The sequence below is a fragment of the Diabrotica virgifera genome, chromosome 2 (assembly GCF_917563875.1).
Source record: "Diabrotica virgifera virgifera chromosome 2, PGI_DIABVI_V3a".
In the NCBI taxonomy this organism is placed as follows: domain Eukaryota; kingdom Metazoa; phylum Arthropoda; class Insecta; order Coleoptera; family Chrysomelidae; genus Diabrotica; species Diabrotica virgifera.
In genome coordinates, this window is record NC_065444.1 from 145,800,984 (window position 1) to 145,818,511 (window position 17,528).

Genomic DNA, 17,528 nt, shown 5'->3' on the forward strand with positions numbered 1-17,528 from the left:
TATAGGTGTTAAATTGGTGAATAAACAAAAAACCAATATAAATAATTAAATACTTTCGCTTTCTTCTCTAAATATTGTTGTACAGCATTGCATTTTAATTTTCTGCTGCCATCTTGTCTAACTTTTTTCCACATGTCAGAAGTAGTGTTCCTAAACATTCAAAAATTGAATACAATATTTTTTAATGATATAAATATTATAAAGAGAATGCATCAAATGCAAATACTCAATTAATTTTACTTGAAGAACTTACTTCACAAACAACAGCATATTTGTTTGGATCTTGTTTTAACCCTATATTTTTAATCCACACTTTCCGTCGTTCAGATTCTTTTGGGAAAGAATTCATTTTCACATTATTTTTCCCCAATCGACTTCGCAACCTTTTACCTTACAGGAAGGCATTTTTCAACCTGAATAATAGTAATAGTAATTTAATATTTCTCGATCTATCTAGTTAAGTGAGGTTAAACCACAGTAAACGAAAAATAAACAACTGATCATCTGTTTACCCCTTCCATATTAATCCGGAAATCTGAGCAAAAGATGGCGGAGCCAATCAGCTTTTAGCGTATACGATGGCAACACTCTTCCAAGACGCACACTGGGTATTCCTACATTAGGCAACACCCCGCACGTTAGTTCCTGGCTGGCTTGGTTGGTAGAGGCCATGAGGTTAGGAGGATTACAGAGGGGTTTTTAGAGGTTAGGAACATAGAGGTATATATTAACGTTAGGAAGCCCTAGATCACAGCGTGCTCATGCTAGGTTGTATCCATAGAGGTATATATTAACATAGAGTGAGCCCTCACTCCGCCACCACTGACGACAAGATCTCTTCGACTGGTTTGCGGTATCTCTTTCTAGCACAATGTATCGAGAAACATAACATGAAACTAAGTGGGGGTACGGGACGGCAAGTGAAATAAGGAGAATTACTTTATTCTTCTTTTTTCTTTAATTATTATGACAAGTGACAAGACAACATAACCCAAATAATTTACTCCGGCCCTATTTCTATTTTTGAACAAATTGTTGGAAATATCTTAGTTTATTTTTAGTTCTAGCTTATTTATGGCTAGATTGAAAATCTGAATTTTCTAATATTGGTTCATGATTATCATCAGGGACTTGATTCGGTTCTTAAACAGGTAAATTTTCTGTCTCATCTGATATTGATTTGGTAGTGGAATTCTTTAGTGTATTATTTGGACTTTCATTTTCATCTTAATCACTATTGTGATTCAATAATTTTAGGCCACTTTTAGGAGCTGAGTACTTCGTTGCAACTGTACTTTTCTTTCTGTTTGGATACTGCATTAAGGCATAATCTACATTGGCTTCTAAAAGATAATCCTTTTCAACTAAAGGATCAAACTTACTCATTCATACAAATTTTCTTAGTAATACTTTGTCTGAATCTTTCATAAAGAAATAGAATTTCTGCTAGTTGATCTTCATTGATAAGTAAACACATGTTCATGATGTGTACAATTGGTTGCTGTAGACAGTAAACTTCATATAGAGTGCAGAGCATCTGGTATATAGAACATTTTTCCATTTAGTGATGTCTAAATTTCTGGTTTTCAATGCTAGATTCACTGCTTTCCATATAACTCCATTGTATCTTTTAACTTAACCATTTCCTTCAATATGGTGTCGTTCTACTTGAAGATATTCCTTTAGAGTGTAGGTAATTAATAAATTCTTGGTAAGTCAAGCTAGTCCCCCTGTCTGACTGGACGTATCTTAGCATGGAAATCTTGAAAATTCATCAATTTTTTTTTGTTCAGAATCTGTGAGGATACGTGAGAAAAAAGTAACGGGTCTTCCAGATTGACTCAGCATGATAGCAATAGCAAATTCATTCATGTATCTGTTTCAACAATGAGAATTTATTTTTCATTAATTACTGTCCATAGAAGTGCAATATTGTATATCCCAAAATATTTATAGCTTTTGATTGTAGTGACATTTATTTTGATTTAAAGTTAACCCATATTTTTTAACGGCATTTAAAAACTTCAAATCATAGCTATCTTGATCCTCACCACTAACTGTTACGTCATCTAAATAAGCGTAAACCCCTTGTAGATTTTCTTTTTTATTGATAGAATCAATGGCTCTCTAAAAATATGATACTCCATTGGTCACCCCAAGAGGAATACGACAAAATTGGTAAAGGCATCCACTTTCCTCAAAAGCTGTACATGGTTTGTCAGATTCATGAATTGGCTATTCTCATTTAAAAAAATATTTGATTACGTCATCACGCCCAGATGGATGACGTCACTAGTATGTTGTATACAGTAGATCCCCGAAAATCCGAACTAATTGGGGGGACAGCCTGTTCGGATTCTGAAAAGTTCGGATTATTCGAAAGTCAGCCTAACCAGTAATTCAAAGCTCTCCTGCAAAACGTGTAACCTGGCTATGAGAAAACCGAAGTAAATTTATGTTTAACCTTTATAAGCACTACATATAAAGTACCTACGTATTTATTTTTAAGAAATTTTAAATGTCAAAGTCCTACGAATCCAATATTGTTCAATTTTCTGGTTATACTTTGTATAATAAACATGTATTTAAGTTTTTGTCTTGAATTTTTAAAAAAATTTTCACTTTCCGTTAGTTCGGATTTGCAGGGTTCTACTGTATGTCAAAAATATATATGGGGGGGGGGGCAAAATATATTGAATAACCCTGTACATCAAGAAATTTACTACCAACGTCTCTGTTACTGAATATATCACTAAGTACAGGGCAACCTATTTAAAACTTAAAAAATCAGCTAAAAAATTAAACTATCAAAATCATCTGAGAAGCTTTAAAAGTGTTGCAAAAGAAATTTGGTCCATAATAAACAATCTTCTTCGAAATCAAACTCACAAAGCTCAAACATTTTCCCTTCCAGACCATGAATACTTTATTAATGTGAGTAAAATTATAACATCAACTATTTTGTCACAAGAGATCAATTTTGTTAAGATCCGATTTCCTATCTCCCTAATTCAAGAAAGGTCTCAAATTCATTATTTATAAGACTAGTTGATTAATCTGAACTGATCCAAACAATCAATAGTATCAAAAGCAAATCTTCCTGTAGTACTGATGGACTATCCATAAAAATTGTCTCAAATCTCCCAGAAAATGTGTTGGGAGTCCTCATCCCACTAATGACTCTTTTAAGGGGCTATCCTAGTGTAAAAGAACGAAATTCACTTACTTTTTTTGGGAATATCTAAAATAAAAAGTACTGTACCAATTGTTTTGAAAATTTGCATGACTATTTATTATAAAAAGAAGTACAAGTAAAACAATTTTCATAAAAAAAAATAATGAAAATTTAACGATTTATGCCCTATCTACTGGCACAGTGAAAATAAAAAACATGGCTCCACTGCTGCAGCGATTGGGACTAATAGAGATCCTGAATTATAAAATTGCAAATACATATTGATTATTGAAATATAAGTTATTTCCTATACCATCAATTAGGATTTTTGGAAAAATGACGAAGTGTTGAAATTTTTTTAAATTAGCTAGAACATTTTCAGTTTCAAAAACTGCCAAATTGACATTTTTTATCCGATTAAAAAAATCCCTATTTGATGGTATAGAAAATAACCTATATTTCAATAATAACTTTGATATTTTATGTTTCAGGATCTCTTTTAGTCCCAATCACTGCAGCAGTGGAGCTATGTTTTTATTTTCACTGTGCTAGTAGATGGCGAATAAATCGTTTAATTTTCAATATTTTTTTATGAAAATTGTTTCACATGTACTTTTTATAACAAATGTTCAGTAGTAATAACCCGAGGACATTGATAATTGTTCGAAAAAATTTTATAACAGATTTCGAAAGCTTGTTGCTTGGAAACAGACCGACGCCGTAGGCGGAGGTCTGTTGCCTGTAAGCAACAAGCTTGAGAAAGTTGTTAAAAGATTTTTGAGCATTTATCAATGTTCGAGGGTTATTCGGATAGAAAATTTTTTGCTGATATAAAATTAATAATAATTTCATTAATATTCTCATCAGTATTACAACCAAATCGTGACATTTTGAAATAGTGAATATTTGAAATGTCAAAATCGAAATGAAACGAAATGTAGGTATCCATAGCTACATGATTGAGTGAAAACAGCCCATGGGATCTGTTTTCAGTATAATGTTGGTTTTATTGGTTGTATTCAATCAGATGACCACAAATTAATTGATTTCATTGGATTTCTAATTGAGCAAAAAATTTTCAAAATAATTGTTACAGTACTTTTTATTTTAGAAATTCCCAAAAAAGTATATGAATTTCATACTTTTACACTAGGATAGCCCCTTAAGAAAGGTAAATTTCTAGAGCTGCCTAAAGACAGCCATCATTATTCCTCTTCATAAGGGTGGTGAAAAATCTAATGCCTGCAATTATAGACCTATTGCATTACTACTGGTACTCTCAAATAGGACTCATATTACACAAGTATAAAAACTTGTTGCTGGTATGAGCACATTGTGTAAATGTTAGGATTTAAAGAGGATATAAAAACCTTCAATACAATTATGAGCGTTAGTCTCTTTATATCCTAACATTTTTTTTTGTTATTGTTTTAGTTTATTATTGTTTTATTGTGTTTATTATTGTTTTTTATGACTCTGTAAGTTTTGTGTATAAATTGTACAATTTTCCATGACAATAAAGCATTTTTCTATTCTAAGTTGTCTATTTGTTAAACCAAAGCATTGATTATTATTACAAAATATTAATATAATCAATTAAATAATATTAATCTCACAAACAATATAGGAAGTATAGTTAAAAAGAATAAACATAGTAATCCACAAGGAAATAAATCTGCACATAGCTATAGCCCAAAGTAACTTCTGTTGTTTATCCAAATCTTCAATAGTCAAAAACATTTGTGTAAAATTAGATTCTAGCAGTTTCTCCTTTTCCTACATTTAAAATAGCTGGTGTTTATTCCTAAAAACAACAAATACATAAATAAAAACTCTAAATTGTATACCATAAAAAAATCATACAAATATGACAAAATATCACAAGAGTATTTTAACATTATTTAAGGACAATTGCCATAATAAGCCACAACAAAAATGTATTAAGCGAAAAAGCTATAGAGCTGAAACAGGAAGTTGCTATGTTTGGTCTATATATTAATGAAAGTAAAAAAAAATACCTAAATGGAATATAACAACGGATTCTTATCGGTAATAAGAAGTGTTTTTATGCATACAAAGACGTAATGAAAAGTAAGTTACTGTTACTGAATCGTGAGTATAAGCTTAGAATCTACAAAACAGTAATTACACCAGTGGTCACATATGGATGTGAAATGTGGACCATCTCAACCACTAATGAAAATCAACTGAGAATATTTGAGCGTAAAATACTAAGGAACATATTTGGACCAACACATTGTAGAGATGGTTCATGGATAATTAAAATGAACCACAAGCTGAATGAACTAATGCAGAGCACAGATATTGTTAGATTTGTAAAGTCTCAAAGACTAAACTTTCTTGGTCGCTTAGAAAAAATGTCAGATAATCGAGCTGTGATGTCAGAGATGGAAGCCCCAAGGAAATATAACAAGAGGAAGGCCCTGTAACAGATGGATAGACGATGTAGAGAAGGATCTTAAAACCATAAATATCAGGCAGTGGTGCAGGAAAGTAGCGACAGGGCAGAATAGAAGAATGCTGTTAAGCAGGCAAAGATTTACAAATGGTTGTAGTGTCATTAGAAGAAGAAGATTTAAGGACAGTTTAGGCAGGCTATATGCATTAAGGCATTATTAAGCTTTGCATTTAACCATATTGTAATACACTATATCTTACATGGTCAAGCATGATTTTCTTTACATAACCCTTGTTCTAAACTAGACTAGAACCGAATTGGTAAGTACATATATATTTTTATTGTAGATATTTTAAAAACTTATTACTTAGTTGAATTACTTTAAACTTACCACTTATAAAATGTTTACTACATACTCTCATATTTTAATTTGTGGTCTGTTCTCTTTATTGCTTTTATCCAATGTTCCTGCCTTTGTTTGGATAAAATTCATTTAAATGTATTGCATGGGGGAAATGTATAGCCTTGGGAACAGTAAAAAGTGAGGATTTTATCCCTGTCTGTCCTATTCCCGCAATTTACAGGCTTCTCAAGAAAGCCCTTGCTACAAGTCGGTCAAACACAAGGAAAGGTGTTTTTTCTTTTTTACACACAAACAAATTGACACAAACTGATAATTACTATGGGATAATTCAGTTCTGTAGGCTATAAACAACTTTATATTTAATTTACTATCACAATTTCGCTGCACAATTAAAAATAAAAAACAAAACCAAACAGAATATTCCTCTAAAAACATCTACAAATTACAAATAAATGTCAATGTCCAATGTAAACAGTGACTAAATAAAAATAACAGGAAAGACATCAGCTAACTTCGTACTTCTCCTAACTTAAAAATGACGTTTATCATACTGTCGCAGCTTTACTATGTGTAAGAGTGAAGTAGCACTAATCCAAAGAAAAAAGATGGTGTCGTCACTTCGCTCCGAATGACACTCTCTCTATGTCAATATATACCTCTATGGTTGTATCTACAAGAATTGTATAATAAATGCATCTATAAATCTCCAATATGCTTTTAAGTTTCATTAATACAACAGCGTCTACGCTACAAACGCATTCAATATGCTAAGGAAAATGTGGCCTTCACATCAGATGACAATTAAAACCGAAAGACTATTCAACAGCAACGTGAAGACTGTATTACTATATGGAGCAGAAACTTGGAAAGTGTCAAGAAAATGTATTGGACAGATGCAGGTATTCATAAATTAATGCCTAAGGAAGATTCTTAACATTTACTGGCCAAACCATATATCAAACCAAGAGCTATGGACAAGAACTAACCAGAAACCTATGTATATCTAAGATAATATGCAAAAGGAAATGGAGTTGGATGGAGCACACACTAAGGAGACCTGACACAGCCATAGTGAGGCAAGCCCTAGAATATATACCACATGGAAAGAGAAGACCAGGTAGACCCGTAGAAATGTGGAAAAGAAGTGTTGAAAAAGAAATTAATGCTATAGGGCTTTTCATTGATTGTCATTTGCTTCAAGCTGCTGTCATATGTCGTATAATCTGTGTATAATACTAATATACACAGAGATATGTCAACAATAGATCAGGCTAGTCATATGCCACTCAATGCATCGGGGTGTAACGCTGATATCAAGTACGGTGGTCTAGCTATCTTTGTCTGTCGTGCGAGTGTATCTACCAAGAGGTGGGAGTAATGGAACGACAGTTACACAGAGGCGGCAGCCATCATATGCTAGAGAGAGAAAGATAGACCACTGACTCGAACTGTTCAGCGTTACGCTATTTTTCGAACTGGCCTAATCTATTCTGTTATATCTATGAATATACACGGATTATACGACATATGACAGAAGCTCGAAACAAATGACTGTGAATGAAAAGCCCTATTGGGAAAACCTGGACAGAAATAAAGATCAGTGCAAAGGATAAGACAGAATGGAGACAGATAGTTGACGCCCTATGCTCCGCATGGAGTGAAGAGGAATAAGTAATTAAGTAAGTACTGGCGTCTACGCAGGATCTTCCGGATCTGAATCCTTGTGAGAAATCTAAAAAACGAAGTACTGATGTCTTGTCAAAAGAGCTAATGAGAAAACTAATAAGAGGACTTTTCTATAGAGGAAAAAAATAATAATACATTTGAATTATAAATTATATTTTGAGAATTTCAATTTTACAATACCAATTTTATTTTTTACACATATATTCCCTACAGGCATTTCAAATTCATCCTTAAAATAAAATTTAATAGGTACCTGAAATGAACTTATAAATTTCTGTTTTGAAAGGGTTGTAGATGCTCATCTATACCTACTCAGCATCATATTGAGAAATCACAGAATCGTAAATATACAGTAATGAGCACTCACACTAATAACCGGCAAAATAACGCAAAAGATGGAAATCATATTAACTTGTGAGATAAAAAGAGATGAAACTGGTAGAAGTGGAACTTATCGTTATAAACGAATAAATTAACATAACCTTGGATAAGAGTTTTAACCTGCTAACTCCATTTTTCACTTTGAGTGATATTGGGCTAGTTTCTGGGTCTGTGTATTTTCATACACCACCCCACAAACCCGCTGACACCAATGTAGTTTAGAAATAGCTATCTCTAAACTACAGTGGAACCAGCTTGCTTGTGGAACATGGTACAAAGGTACACAGACCTAGAAACTACCCCAATATCACTCACAGTGAAAAATTGAGTTAGCAGGTTAACACTCTTAGCCGACGATAACATTACATAGTTTCCCACCTTTAGATCTCTGTGACAGGAGTATTTTATAAAATTCTCCTGTCACAGTGACAGTTCTCATACTCATCTGATACGCCTAAAGGTGGGAAACTATGTAATGTAATGTTAATTTATATGTTTATATCAATAATTTCTCTCAGTTTCATCTCTTTTTACTTCAGAATGCATCCCATGTTTCCCATCTTTGGCATTATATCCCATATTTTGCCAGTTATTAGCATGCTCATCACTCCATATTGGACTTTTTACACATAGTATCTTAGAATCCCTTGGAAGTAAATAATAAATCATGTACCTAGTTTTATTTTCATCAATAAATTCATGAAAGTATGACTGATGTTGAAAATTCATTTGACATACTGGCAAATAATTGTAATTCCTTCAGAGGAGATGTCCCTAGAAAGAATAACAGAAGTTTTATATTCTTCTTCTTCTTCAGGTGCCATCTCCGCTACGGAGGTTGGCAATCATCATAACTATTTTAATTTTTGAGGCAGTAGCTCTAAATAGTTGTTTCGAGCTGCATCCAAACCACTCTCTCAGGTTCTTCAACCTGAGTTTTATATTAAACCAAGTTTTATATTAAAATATATTAAAATCATATTGATTAGCAGAATAAATAGAGTTTTTAGGTTTAATTCTCTTCATTCACATAATTTAATACCAGATAATGTCGCCCTACTTCCATATGCTAATGACCTAGTTTTTTATATAACAGCCTAAACCCCATTTTGGACTCCATTCACATTAACCAATATTATCAGATATTCATGAATAGTGTCACCACAATCTTCTTTAACAACATACTATTCTTTCATAGATCTGGTCGTTATCACAATATAATCCCATATATACCAAAAATTCATGCTCGAGTGAGAAATTGGAAAGCCAAGCAAAGGATAGGAAAGAGTGGAAGCTGATTCTGGAACAGGCCAAGACCCACCATGGGCTGTAGAGCCAATGCTGATACCTAAAAATGAACTCAAATATTTAGTGGTCTTTTTATCCCGCAATCTTAACTAGAATAAGTATATTGAAAATATAATTGGAAAAGCTACTAAAGGCATGGCTGTGCTGCCTAGTAAGACCCATATAGATTTTTGAAGCATCTTTATGAAACCAGCACATAAACAATTATTATAGATTTAAAAATTAGACTCACTATGGATAGGGTAGTAAGATGATACAACGAATGCAGAGGTAACCGTCTATATTTGTTATCAATGGTTTCTAGGAACATGGTTTTTCAAAATAGATGTCAATGGTTTTTAGAGTTTAGATAAAGACAGTTATGTACCAAATTCATGAAAAAAATTTACACTTTCTCAGAATCATCCAACAATTAATTTGAAACATATACTCATACCTTCAGTTATATGTGTCATAGATTCCCTTAAGGCACTTTGCCACTGGTTGTAACTTCTCAATAGATGTGCCTACAGAATTACAAAATTATCATTCCAGTTTAAGAAAGAACACACCTTCAACTTGAATGTTTAATCTCAAGACATATTTCGTTTATTTTATTTTGCGTTGTTTTGCAACCCGCTTTTCAGTATTTCTGCAAAGGCCTGCTCCTCAAGATGTGAAGTGCATATTTAAAAGTTAATGTAACAATATTGAGGACTGTTCATAGAAAGTTTATCACATTGAACAATTTCTTTTCATTCTGCAAACCTAAAACGACAGCACGTCAAAAATGATGTCAATGATATTAAATAGAATTTACGTTCTTACCGATTTTCATCCATGGGCAACAGGAAGAAACTCAAATTTTTATGGTGCCTGGAATTTTGCCACATAAATAAACACACATTGCCTTTGGGTTAAATTCATCATAATCCCAATTCAAAATCACCAACCTTCTTAGAAAACTGGAGAAATACCACAGTAATGCATATTAAATTCGAAGTAAACCAACTTAACAATTGCAAAATATGAGAAAACAATAATAAATAACTCTAAATAAACAACTGTTTGTTTATAAGGTTATGTTTGGAAATAAACATACATTCGCTCTCGCGAGATTTTTTTTGAGACATTCGGAATAGGAAACGTACAACACAAAAATTCCTACCACACACTATTAACTGCTAAAATCAACTCAAATCAAGGCCCTGATTCTAAATCAAATTTCGACACTAAACAAGTCGCTTTCAATATGGCGACGGTTGAAATGCGATTGTGCGAGCCTTGTGGATTTTAGTTGAACTAACGAAGTGACGTCATGAAATAGCGACTATCGAAATTAATAGCGACTTTAAAAAGGGTGTTGATATTATAATTTCGACTGTCGAAATTATTTGACACGGAGATGAATGATTGGCCAAAAGCGAGGTTAGGTTTAGTTTAGATGTGTTTTGTTTATTTCTTGCAAGGAAAACTAAAGCAAAAGGTATTATAATATAGCTGGGTTTAATTGAAATTTGCTTGTTTTGATGAATTAGATAGAATAGTATTAAATTAGAAAATTAGAAATATAATAATTGAGAATGTCCACAACATGAATCATCAACTCAATGAAAGATGTAAGGTAATAATCTGGGAAAATTAGTAAAAAACAAGAAAAATTAATTACCAGCTATTTTATTGCTGGACATGCTGAAATCAAATCTTAAGACTTCCTATATTAGTAATATAGCTGTGCAAAGTCCACAGAAAGTGTGCTATTTTGTTTATAAACAAATTAGTGCTCCGAAATATTTTTTTATTATTGCTCTATAACTCCGAAAATTTTAACTTTAAACCAAAACACTCACATAAAAATTGACAGTAATTCTGCACATTGATAATTTATTCCAATTTCCTTCGACGGAAATTTTCCTCGGAAAATTCGGGTTTTCCAAACAAAATCTTTAATTTTCAACTAAAATTTGAGGGAAGTAATTATTTATCAATAATTAAATAATTTGGTGACAGTGACATAAATCTTTTTTGTTATAAGTGTCTTGAAGATATGAAAATTTGTATGTACAAAGAGGACCGGAATTAAAAGGTATCTAATGGTTCAAAGATTAAAATCCTGTTGTTTATAACTCTGTCGCAAATGCCGGTCAAATTTGACCGGTTATACCTGGAATCACTCCTCGCAATTCAATTTGTTTTTCTTCGTAAAGGACACAGAAGCCGTGCCCTTTTCAACAGCGTTAACTTAATTTAATTAAATCTAATATTTTCTGAGGGGTTCTATTTGTTTATAAGCCAAAAAATTGTTTCTTTATAACATTCCTGAGACCGCTCAAATGGTCCAATTTCAATCCTGTAAGGAACGTTGAATAGGTATAGTGCTTTTTTATACGAAAATCATAGTTATTCTGGTGTATCATAATCTTTCTGGTTATTATTTCGACCGAAATTTTTTAATTAACATTTTAATTATTGCTAAACTATTGGTTAGATTGTCGCCGGTCTCCTGATATACAGAGAGGGGCTAAATTATGGAATAAATTTATTTTCTCTAAAATGGACGATTTTAGAGAAAAATCCCGAAACAGGTCGATTTTTATTTTTAAATTAAATTTCTTGGCATATATTTCAAACTAGTGACGTCATCCATCCGAGCGTGATGACGTAATCGATTATTTTTTTTAAATAGGAATAGGGGTTCGTGTTGTAGCTCATTTACAAAGGCGTTCAATTATCTATTCAGTATTATAAACATTAATATCATTATTTATACAGGGAGGCCAAAAAATTTTTTGAATTAAATTAATTGACGCAAGAAGAAGAATGCATGTAATTTATTTAACTCAAAATACATTCTATTGCTGTCAGAAAATAGAAAAAAATGTTTATTTTGCAAATAAACATTGCTTTTAGCTTAAATTAAATGTTCAAACTGCCAATAGGTAGGAGGGAGGCTGTTTGTGATTTAATTTAAGCGAAAAGAAATGCTTATTTGTGAAATAAACCTTTTCTTCTATTTTCTGACAGCAGTACAATGTATTTTGAGTTAAATAAATTACATACATTCTTTTTGCGCCAATTAATTTAATTCAAAAATTTTTTTTGGCAACCCTGTATAAATACCTAATGATAATAATGTTTATATTACTGAATAGAGAATTGAACGCCCTTTCAAATGACCTACCACACGACCCCTATTCCCATTAACAAAATTATCGATTACGTCATCACGCTCAGATGGATGACGTCACTAGTAAGAAATATATGCCAAAAAATTGTAATTTAAAAATAAAAATCGACCTCTTTCGGGATTTTGCTCCAAAATCGTCCGTTTTAAAGAAATGAATTTATTCCATAATTTAGCCCCTCTGTATAATCTACTATAATAAATCTTTCATGTCATCAATTATTTAATTATTGATAAATAATTAGGTACTTCCCTAAAATTTTAATTGAAAATTGCAGATTTTTTGGGAAAACTCGAATTTTCTGAGTAAAATTTTTGTTGAAGGAAATCGGAAAAAAAATAACTTTGTGCAGAACTAAATTACGGTGAATTTTTATTTGAGTGTTTTTGGCTCAAAGGAAAAATTTTAGGAGTTACAGACCACTAATTGAAAAATAAAGAAGATTTAGAAGTGCTAATTTGTTTATAAATAAAATAACACACTTTCTGCGGACTTGTCATACCTACTAATAAAGTAACGCATAAATTCGTTATTTCGTAAAGTGGTTACTTTAAGGAAAATTCTCGAAACACGTCGATTTTTATTTTTAAATTACGGTTTTTTGGCATATATATCATACTAGTGAAGTCATCCATCTGGGCGTGATGACTTAATCGATGATTTTTTTAAATGAGAATAGGGATCATATGATAGCTCATTTAAAAGGGTATTCAATTCTCTATCCAAGAATATAAACATTAACATAATTATTTATACAGTGTGTTCAAAAAACATTTTTTAATTAAAATAAGTGAGACAAAAAGAAGAATATAATGTAATTATTTAATTCAAAATACATTTTACTACTGTCAGTAAACAGAAAAAAATTTTATTTGACAAATAAACATTGATTTTCGCTTAAACGAAATGCTCAAACTGCCAAGCGACAGGTGGGTGGCAGCTTTAACATTGAATTTAAGCAAAAAACAATATTTATTTCTCAAATAAACATTTTTTTCCTGTTTTCTGACAACAGTAAAACGTATTTTGAATTAAATAAATTACGTACATTCTTCTTTTTGTTTCAATTATTTTAATTAAAAAAATGTTTTTTGAACACCTTGTATAAATAATTAGGTAAATGTTTATATTAGTGAATAGAGAATTGAATACCCTTTCAAATGAGCTATCACATGACCATTCTCATTTAAAAAAATCATCGATTACGTCATCGCGCCCAGATGGATGACGTCACTAGTATGATATATATGCCAAAAAATCTGAATCTAAAAATAAAAATCGACCCGTTTCAGGATTTTTCATTAATGTCGCTGGTTTACGAAATAATGAATTTATGCGTTACTTTATGGACGCACTGTATATGCAATCTTAAGATTCGATTTTAGCAATAAAATAGCTGGTAAATAATTTTTCCCAAAAATGGCATTTTTTCGATAATTTTCCCAGACTATCAACAAGTTCCAATAAACGGGAGCGCCAACCCAAATTCTGAGCAGTCTCAACATGATAAGATTAATATCCCCAGTTGTAACTAATATCGAAATGAATAAGAATCGCTATATTCTGCGGCTGTCATGGCGGTGTCGAAATGAAATTGCGACTGTCGAAATGAATTAGAATCCCAACTTAATCTTTCATTAAAAAAAGAAGAATTATTAGAAATAGTGGGAGTGTCTACTCATAAAATTTTGTGAAGTTTATTTCTACAAAATATTTTTATTTTGTACAATAAATAATTTTCTAATTTGCTATCAATACATTATAATGGTTTAAATAAATAAATATTGATTGGCGTAAGGTTTATGTTATTTTTATGTATGTTTACTATTAATAATATTGGATATGAGTAGGTGCGTTGGTTTTGTAGTAATTTCCAGTCACTTCTGACAACTGAATTTTTCAAAAAAGAAATTACTAACGTCAGTGTCAAAAAAAATCTCGCGAGAGCGAATGTAGTACACATAAATAAACCAGATTCAGATCTACTCACTGTTGCCAAATGTCACCAATTTAGAGAGTTACTTGTGATTAATTGTTTGAATACATTCAATCAATAATTAGAAAATATTATTTTTCAAATTTTATACAAGTGTGTACGTAAAGGATTTTACCATTTATGAATTTAATTTTCAGCTTTTTGAAAAAAATCGATAATCATAATTATTTTATTATAATTTTGGAATATTCTTTATCGGAATATTTTAAATCTTGCAACAGCAACATTTTCCTCCTAGTCTACTGCGCAGTCTGCTAGGAGTTTCTGCAAGCGCAGGAACCGCATAAAAACTAGAGTGAACTAACTGATTCGTATGAGCAAAAAAACTGTGACTTTAGTAATTTTTTTTTTGGAAAGTTAGGTTGCCACACTCGACTGGAAACATAACTGGAAATTACACTCGCGTCTACAAACCGCTAATTGGCTCCGTGCGTCTCCCCTCTACTTACAGTCACGTGACACGCTGTCAGATTTTGTAAGGACGTTTTAACATTGAGTCTTATGGGATTATTTTGTTAAACTTGAATATTTTATTTTGTAGTGATAATAACCGAAAAAAATTGTTAGAATTCATTAGTTATTAATTTATACTGTAATTTATAGTGCAACAAAAATATTTTCTTTTGCGTTAATAAAGATTTATTGACATAAACTGCGATAGTGAGGTTATGTATACAAAATCGAACTGATAATCAATATTGGAAAGTGAAGAATTTATATCAGATTAAGTGCGTTTTTATTTTCTGTTTATATTAATACATAATATCACTAGCGTGACACGGCATTTTTTTTTAAATGTCTCATTTAAACATACACAAAGCGTCCTTATAAAATTTCAAAAAACCGCCACCATGAGCAGGTCGGTCGATTTTGCTTTGACACTTTGTTAACGCTCGGGGCGAATACTTTCTTGGCGAGCTTCTAGACAATTGACAGTTTAATGACATGAAATGCATGAAATATTTTTGTAAATATAAAAGTAACCTATAAATTTCCATTTGTTGACAAAAATTGAAATAAGATAAGAATGATATGATGAAATGAATAAAATAAGAAAAGAGTAAAACGTTAAATTTAATAATTTTGTCATTTAAAGATGTTTAAAGAACAACATATCCCATAACACTCATCGTTCAATAATATGGAAGTGCAATTTTGGAAATAGAAAGAGTTATTGTGCATATTATGGGTATATAAAATGAAAATGAGTGTGCTGTTGATATCTTCAAATGACTTGCTGAAGGAAACTGCTTAAAACAAATGTCACACTAGCTGTGGCAATATATTTTCAACCAGGAGCTAATCTAATGCAACTAAATTGTGTGTGTGTGTGTTTATTATATTCGACATTTTAAAGCAAGCTTAAACTAATTTTATTTTTATTGGACTGCTGTTTGTTAAGACATTTGTAAATAAATATTATATTGGTGACTGATTTTAATTATTTTATTATCATTAGCAGTTTTTAAATAAATTTATAAATATAGATATACATGCTATTGTGTTTGACCTTTTATCATTTAAAATATGTTCATTACGTTCCATTAAGGCCCTCTCTTTTCACCTCTGGATAACTAGTTATCAGGAAGTTTATCTGATAGATTAGATACTAATCTGTCAGAAAAACTTGCCTATACGCTGTGAGCTCGTACGTAGAGGGGATATTTACAAATTCGCGAACGCTAGTAGTGACAAGTTTGTAAACGTTTACCGGAAATTTGACATAAATGTCAAAGTGATTAATTTAAAATTAAAATTAAAAACATTAATTATAAACAATATTAGTTGGTCAAAGCTGTGGTATATATTTTTACCTTAAATATACTTACGTTTTAAATACTGAATTTAAGTTTTTTTAATGTTCCGTAATATCTAATTATAAATAATCTATTATAATCTTAGCGCCATCTACACGATTATTGTCAAAGTATCCGAAGTAAGAAATTGATATTTTATCAATAGAACGTCAAAATGATTAGAAAAATCTTTAAAAAATCTATTACAATTTAATTACTTTTTTGCGTTGTAAATATTAAGCGATAACAATTAAATAATAAATTTAAAAATTACCAGTAAAAGTTGAATTAGTAACCGCTAGGAGCGACACCAGCGAAGCTCACAGCGTATAACAAACTTGTTATCTGGAGATGAAAAGCCTTCTAATATCTAATCTGTCAGATAAACTTCCTGATAGATAAAAATATAATACTTAGAAGAATTAGCTTCATGGTGGTTTTTTATTAATTTTTTTGGTAGTGTTTAAATATACAAATACTGATGGCATGCAATGGATCACGAACAAGGAGGTTCTAGGAGGAATAAAGAAGGAATTGGAGATTGTGTTTACCAGTAAATGCATAAAACTGCAGTATCTGGGAAACATTATGAGAAATCAGCACCACATTATGAGAGTTTTCAGAACTTAAAATTTACTTATTAGCCTAATTATACTGTAGATGCAATATTTTAAATAAAAACATTGATTTGTTTGTATAGTTATATTACAAATTTTTTAGGGATGTAGCAATTTTACAGCAGTGTTTTGAATTTCACTCATTGAAGGTTTGTTTACACGCTGATTTACCCTTTTAGGTTTTTTCTTAACCGAAAACAATCTTCTTTGTTTCGTAATATTTTTATTGTGCAGAATATTTCTATATTCTTCTGGTATTTTTATTGATCTGCTTCCTTCTTTAACAGCATTTAGCACAGCTTCAATTAGAGCGGTTAAACGTTTTATTTCGTTTAGTTCTGCCATTGAGGAGATTTTATCAATTTGAGCCCATATCCATTTTTTTAAATGTAATTTTTCTTTGTCTAATTTGGCATCAGAATCACCATCGTCAGTTTCCTTAAAACTTAATACCTGAGCTAAATCCTGTATTTTATTTCCAGAAGTAGATTCTTGAATTATTAGGGCATTGAGATCGGCAATATAAAAGGTCCGATTTGTCTGAAACTTGGTGTACCTACCTAAAGCTTCTGCGTAACATAAAATTAAGACATTTAAATCCGAATGGTTGTTCTTTTCATAT

At 31.3% G+C, this 17,528-nt stretch overlaps 2 long non-coding RNA genes across 2 annotated transcripts; one reads left to right on the forward strand and one right to left on the reverse strand.

Annotated features, from left to right (window-relative positions):
• The first annotated feature begins 763 nt into the window (after positions 1–763).
• LOC126879659 (uncharacterized) lies at positions 764–5,862 on the forward strand. The gene is made up of 2 exons (XR_007696180.1): positions 764–1,151; positions 3,667–5,862. It is a non-coding gene; the product is annotated as an uncharacterized LOC126879659 (long non-coding RNA).
• On the reverse strand, positions 4,700–10,614 carry LOC126879656 (uncharacterized). The gene is made up of 3 exons (XR_007696177.1): positions 10,141–10,614; positions 5,986–8,799; positions 4,700–4,979 (listed from the first exon to the last, which is right to left on the reverse strand). It is a non-coding gene; the product is annotated as an uncharacterized LOC126879656 (long non-coding RNA).
• Between the last annotated feature and the right edge of the window lie 6,914 nt (positions 10,615–17,528).